Raw genomic sequence first — 6,966 nt, forward strand, 5'->3', positions numbered from 1 at the left:
AAGAACAGTGCTGGAGGAATTACAATATCCAACTTCAAGCTGTATTATAAAGCTATAGTAATAAAAACAGCTTGGTATTGGCACCAGAACAGGCCTGAAGACCAATGGAACAGAATTGAAGACCCAGAATTGAACCCACAGAACTACGCCTACTTAATCTTTGATAAAGGAGCTAAAACAATAGTATGGAAGAAAGATAGCCTCTTTAACAAGTGGTGCTGGCAAAACTGGCTCAACACATGCAACAAACTAAAACTAGATCCTTATATATCACTCTGCACCAAAATAAATTCCAAATGGATTAAAGACCATGAAATCAAAACAGGCACCCTGAAAACACTAAAGGAAGGAGTAGGAGAAACACTTGGGCTCCTTGGCACAGGACAGAACTTCCTTAACAAAGACCCTGAAAGGCTACAAATCAAAGAAAGGTTGGACAAATGGGACTGCATCAAACTCCAGAGCTTCTGCACGGCAAAGGACATAGCTCTCAAGATAAACAGAAAGCCCACAGACTGGGAGAAGATCTTTACCGGACATTCAACAGACAAAGGCCTCATCTCTAAAATATATGCAGAACTAAAAAAATTACCTTCTTCCAAAACAAAACCGCAAAGAACCAATAGCCCCCTCATCAAGTGGGCTAAAGACTTACAAAGAAACTTCTCTGATGAGGAAATGAGAATGGCCAATAGACATATGAAAAAATGCTCTACATCACTGGCCATAAAGGAAATGCAAATCAAAACAACATTGAGATTCCATCTCACCCCAGCAAGAATGTCATATATCAAGAAAACTAATAATAACAATTGTTGGAGGGGATGTGGCCAAAAGGGAACCCTACTTCATTGTTGGTGGGAATGTAAACTGGTTCAGCCACTCTGGCAAGCAGTATGGAGATTCCTCAGAAGGCTAAATATAGAACTCCCCTATGACCCAGCAGCTCCACTGTTGGGTATCTATCCAAAAGCCCACAAACAAAATCACAGTAATGCCACCAGAACAACAATGTTCATCGCAGCACAATTTGTCATAGCGAGAATCTGGAACCAACCCAGATGCCCCTCCATAGATGAATGGATCAAGAAAATGTGGTACATATACACAATGGAATTTTATGCCTCTATCAGAAAGAATGACATTGTTCCATTTGTAAGGAAATGGAAGGACTTGGAAAAAGTTATACTAAGTGAAGTGAGCCAGACCCAAAGAAACATGGACTCTATGGCCTCCCTTATTGGGAATAATTAGTACAGGTTTAGGCAAGCCATAGCAGAGCATCACAAGGCCCAATAGCTATACCCTTATGAACACATAAGATGATGCTAAGTGAAATGAACTCCATGTTATGGAAACAATTGTTATATCACAGTTGTAACTACTTTCAACGTCCTATGTGTATGTGTAGTTTCTATTATTGATGATGTTCTTGTATCACCTTCCTATGGTTGTACCTACACTATCTCTGTAATCTTATCTGAGTATATTGGAAACCGTGTTTACTGGTATTGGAAGCAGGAAATTCAAAGGGAATACCAAATTTGAGAGACACAGGGTAAAAAAAGAGAAATAACTACAAAAGCAATACTTGCAGAACTGTTTGGTGTAAGTGAACTGAACACCTGGGGGGGGGGGAGGGAAAGGGGGGGAGGGAGGGGGGCATGAGGGACAAGGTAACAAACAGTACAAGAAATGTATCCAATGCCCAACGTATGAAACTGTAACCTCTCTGTACATCAGTTTGATAATAAAAATTTGAAAAAAAAAAAACCAAACAAATTGAAAATGATCCCATCTATTCTTAAAAACAATAACAAAAACGTAAAACCCTTCAACTGATACTTACCCCTCATGGTTACTCCTATTGCTCGTGTATTTTCTAATTTTAGACATATGCAAATTTTAATATAGAAGAGAACTCATGGCTCAGGGAATCTGAATTTCTCCATGTATTATTTCCCCACATTTATCTCTTTAGAGAACATGAGCTTTGTGATAGACATTTTTCCTTGGCTGCTGAGATATTACTGCTTTCTTGTTTTATTATGTTTTGTTCTTTTTTCCCCACCCTATTTTAAGAACTTACTCACTTGAGCTAAGACAATGAGCATGGCTATTCTTATGCAATACCTCTGTATATTTTGAAATGTTGAAACATCAAGACTCTTACTGCCCATCAATTTTGATTCTTCAAAGAGTTTCCTAACATGCTTATTAAAAGACTAGAAATCATAACATCATAGCATTAGATGCTATCTAGATTAACACGCCAAAATCAGTATAAAATAAATAATACTTCAAAAAATCAGATAATGATGTGCTGCAGAATAAAGGTGTCTGTGAATCACATCTCTTTTTTTTTTTTTTTTTTTGGCCAGTCCTGGGCCTTGGACTCAGGGCCTGAGCACTGTCCCTGGCTTCCTTTTTTGCTCAAGGCTAGCACTCCGCCACTTGAGCCACAGCGCCGCTTCTGGCCATTTTCTGTATATGTGGTGCTGGGGAACTGAACCTAGGGCCTCATGTATCCGAGGCAGGCACTCTTGCCACTAGGCTATATCCCCAGCCCCACATCTCTTATATTTCAGTTTTTCTTTTGTTCATGTTATCAGGTATAAGATTTTGAAATGGAAGAAATGGTTACTGAAAATATTTGCAGTGGTGTCTTTGGAATATCCTAGGTAATTTCTTTGGGAGAACTAATTCTACAAAGTTATGTGCCTCTAGTATTTTCAACTATTTTGCAACACTGTGGAAACAACTTGTGGAGAAATGAAAATACAATTTATTCTGTGCATGAAAGTCCAAATAATTCTTATCCCACAGAAATAGCACTCAATACTAGTCTGTTGAAGTCATCGGTCTTTGGATCTATTCACCAGTGTATATATGTATACATACCTACTAAGTTTCTGTTGCTTTTATCTTATAGATAGTATTTGTACTAGCAGAAGCTATTGGCTATAAAATTATTATAGTACTCTATAAGTGCTATGATAAGATAAAATCAATGTTATTGTGGCTGATTTATCTTTATGCTTCAGTATATAGCTCTTTGCTTGACTTACAGTAGGATTTTATGCATAAATGTGACCTATGGGCATGCATATCAAGTAAGCCAGCAATGTGAACCACAGAGAGCAAATGCAAGGCTTGGCCTCTATTTTTATTCTTCTCTGTTCTCATTCTTGTCTCCCTAGTCTGAAGCTGGTTGTCATCACTCTTTGGTAAACATCTACAGTTGAAAAGCTGAAATGCAGGTACCAAGAAATGGAATCTCAGTAACAGAAATAGCAACAGTTTCTTGTCTCTGTTCACCTAAGTTGAGATAGATGATCCCTCTTGTAGAAGAGAAGGGAACTCTGGGTTCTAGGAGTCACTGAATCAGAAACAGAATCTGATGCGTGCTGTTTCCTCTCCACAGACTTGGACAGCACTCATACCTCCAGTGGGTGTCTCTTGGATCCTGTATATATTGCTCCAGCTTACTGCTGCTGCTCTGAAATTGGCCCATCATTATCAATGGTCCGTCCAAGAATATGTGGCAGGGCAAGGCAGGGTCCACAAGAATTCTATCATTTTAAGTAACTGATATATGATATGCATATTTTTAAAAGAAATTTATTCTAGATCAGCAAACTATAGTTTACTTACTATCTGAGCTTTTGTAAGAAAACATTTGCTAAAACTCTTTGGTGTAAGTGAACTGAACAACTGGGGGGGGGAGGGAAAGGGGGGGAGGGAGGGGGGCATGAGGGACAAGGCAACAAACAGTACAAGAAATGTATCCAATGCCCAACATATGATACTGTAACCTCTCTGTAAGTCAGTTTGATAATAAAAATTTGAGAAAAAAAATACAGAAAAAAAAAGAAAACATTTGCTATTACAAATTGCTTTTTTTTTTAAAATTTATTTTTATTTCTGTTGTACTGAGGAATGGAACCCAGGGCCTTGTGCATGCTAGGCAAGCACTCTACCACTAAGCCACATTACTAGCCACAAATTGTTTTAATTAATTAAAATTGTTAACTATTCTGAGCAATTATTGATGATTGTGGTGACCAATCTTACGCTTTTTGTCAAAGTGAAGTACAGAGGGGTTACAGTTTCATATGTAAGCCAGTGACTACATTTCTTATCCAACTTGTTACCTCCTCCCTCATTTTTCCCCTGTCTTCCCTCTTCCTCTTTCCCTCCCTCCACCACCATGAGTTGTGCAGTTGGTTTACACCAAATGGTTTTGTAAGTATTGCTTTGGAATGGTTTGTCTTTTTATCCTTTGTCTCTCGATTCTGGTATTCCCTTTTCCTTCCATAGTTCCAATACAGGTACATACAGGACCCGGGATACTAAGATCAGTTACAGTAATAGCAGGAGTAAAACCACAGGAATGGAATATGAGAGAAAATCAGAAAGGTTTGGTTTCACATGGCATGTTAAGAGTAACTACAACAATGATATAGCACTTTCTATAACATGGAGATCATATACTTATTTGAAATGATTAATGAAACAGTATACTATTACTGGAATAGTGTTGTCAAGAATAAAGACACAGGAAATGTTCCTGATCATTTAAATTTTAAAGGAAAATTGGAAGAGAAAAATACGAAAATTGAGGCCTAATAAAGAACTCGCTTTCCTCCAGGATATTAAAGTAAACAGGACATTAAACTCTTGCCTCCCTGCTGTGCTCTTTCTTTCTTATAAGCCTTTGACTCAAGACTGTCATGTGTTGGGAGTGTCCCTCAGTCAGCTGAGTTACATAGATATTTTATCTTTGAATCTGAGGAGTCATCCAAACATTCTGCCAGTCCTGCTCATGTTCTATGGATTCTTCCAGTCACTAAGCAGGCCACACCTTTATTTTCAACAAATGACTCATGTTATAATCTGACTTTTACTAATGAAGTCGGACTGTACTCATAGACTTTCAGGTCATTCCTGGCTGAGGTAAATATGATCTATTTTTAGAATGTGCTTATTTTGTTGGGGAATTTTAGAACTGGGTGAGAAAAGTACAAAAGGAAGGCCTATGTGAATGAAAGAAAATCGACAATGAGATATCTTTGAGGAAATGATGAGTTTACCATGAAACTGCCTTGCCAGAAGGGTTCTGTGGACATTTGTTAATCATTGCCTCCCAAGTATCTGTTGGAAGTTCAGGGCCAAATGAAAGGTACATCCTCAAACAAATGTTAATTTTAAGTATTTAGCTGATCTAATTATGAGCTTTCTGACTGCCACAGAATCATAGAGGGCAGTTTGCTGTCCTTTTTGTAAGTTAACCAATCGGGGTTTGGGGTTCACATTTTCCTCTATCTAATGATAAACAGTACTTTTTCTCTACTCCAACAAGCTTGAGTTAAACAAATGTCTTTTGGTCTTTTCAGGATTAATACAAGTAATTTATTCTAAGTGGTCAATAATTATTGGCTGTGTTTTATGATGAGTTTATCCAATATATGCTCACAATACAATAAAAATGCTATAAAATGATTCCAGAGACTGATGACTGGTCACCAGGGCACTAAACAATTATGGGCAGTATTTTTTTTTTTTTTTCGTTTGTTTGCCAGAAGAAAACATCACACTTGTTTGAAAGGAAGTTCCCCCAACAGAGCATTACTGATGTCAGCTCAAAGCCTTTGCTTTGTCCATTCAGTTTGGGGAATATAAAGGACTTAAACCACAAAATATTTAGTGTCAGTGCAGTTATGATTCTCAGAAACTCTCTCTTTGGGCGTGAATGTCAACCATGTGACAGCATGTTCTGGTTTCATGGGCCAAGAACATCTTTCCAATCACTTGCTTCAAAAATGGTTTCTCCTAAACCAATTCTCATTGTTCTTTGCTCCATCTCCACACAATAGGTCTTCAGCATGATCACTTATTTGAAAAGATCAATATAAATTTGTATTCAAGTCCAAAGGCAGTGATTTTTTTTCAGAGAACATGGAATACAAATAAGTATGATGTGCAATATACTTTTCATAACTCTGTTAATATGTCTGGATTTTCTCACTCAACCTAGCATAAAGAAAAAAAGTGTTTATTTTCTCTTCTCTTTTATTTTTCTTCTCATACCCATAGTGGAGCTTGAACTCCAGGCCTGGGTGTAGTCTCTTAGATTTATCACTCAATGCTGGCATTCTACCAGGTGAGCCAGAGCTCCATTTTAACATTTTTGTTGCTTAACGGAGATATCAGTTTTACAAATAAGAGTCTTACAGTCTCTCCAGCCCAAGCTGACTTTGAACCATAATCCTTAAATCTCAATGTTCTGAATAGGTAGTATTACAGGTATGAGCCACCTGGGTTTAGGTTGTTTTCCATTCTTGCCTAGTTTCATTCTATTACTTCTCTATGCTTTCATTCATCTAAGACATATTATTACCATGTGTGTTCTAATCACTTTTCTGGTTTTTGGAATCACAAACAAGATAAGGCCCTGCATGTCTGTATCACCATCCAGTTGTGTCTCCACAAATAGAATGAAATATTAATTTTATTTTCTTTTGAAACATCAATTTTATGCCTTAGATGAACTTAAAACTCTTAAAATATTTATAGAAATGCCATAAATAAACAGAAAAAAGCACTAAGCTAGCTCAGGTATTTATTAATCTTTTTAAAAAGAACTGGGTACATAAACCTGACAATAAATAAAGTTGTATATTTTATTAGTGTTAATTTAATGACTTGGTAAGTACTGAAAACTATAAACTTCTATTATGTACACATGCATTTTTAATACTTGAGTTTTCATATTCTAAAGAGAATTTTGTAGGAAATCAATGTCAAAATCACATCACTTTCTCTATTTTAACTAAAAAATGTTAAACACCAGAGATGGAGACCAGTCTGGAGTATAGACTTTAGAGTTATCATAATCTTCTCTAGAAAGTTCTATTATAAGACCATTCTCAGATGGAAAGTTTATAGACATTTTGACAGGGAACT

The sequence above is a fragment of the Perognathus longimembris genome, chromosome 5, assembly GCF_023159225.1.
Source record: "Perognathus longimembris pacificus isolate PPM17 chromosome 5, ASM2315922v1, whole genome shotgun sequence".
Classification (NCBI taxonomy): Eukaryota; Metazoa; Chordata; class Mammalia; order Rodentia; family Heteromyidae; genus Perognathus; species Perognathus longimembris.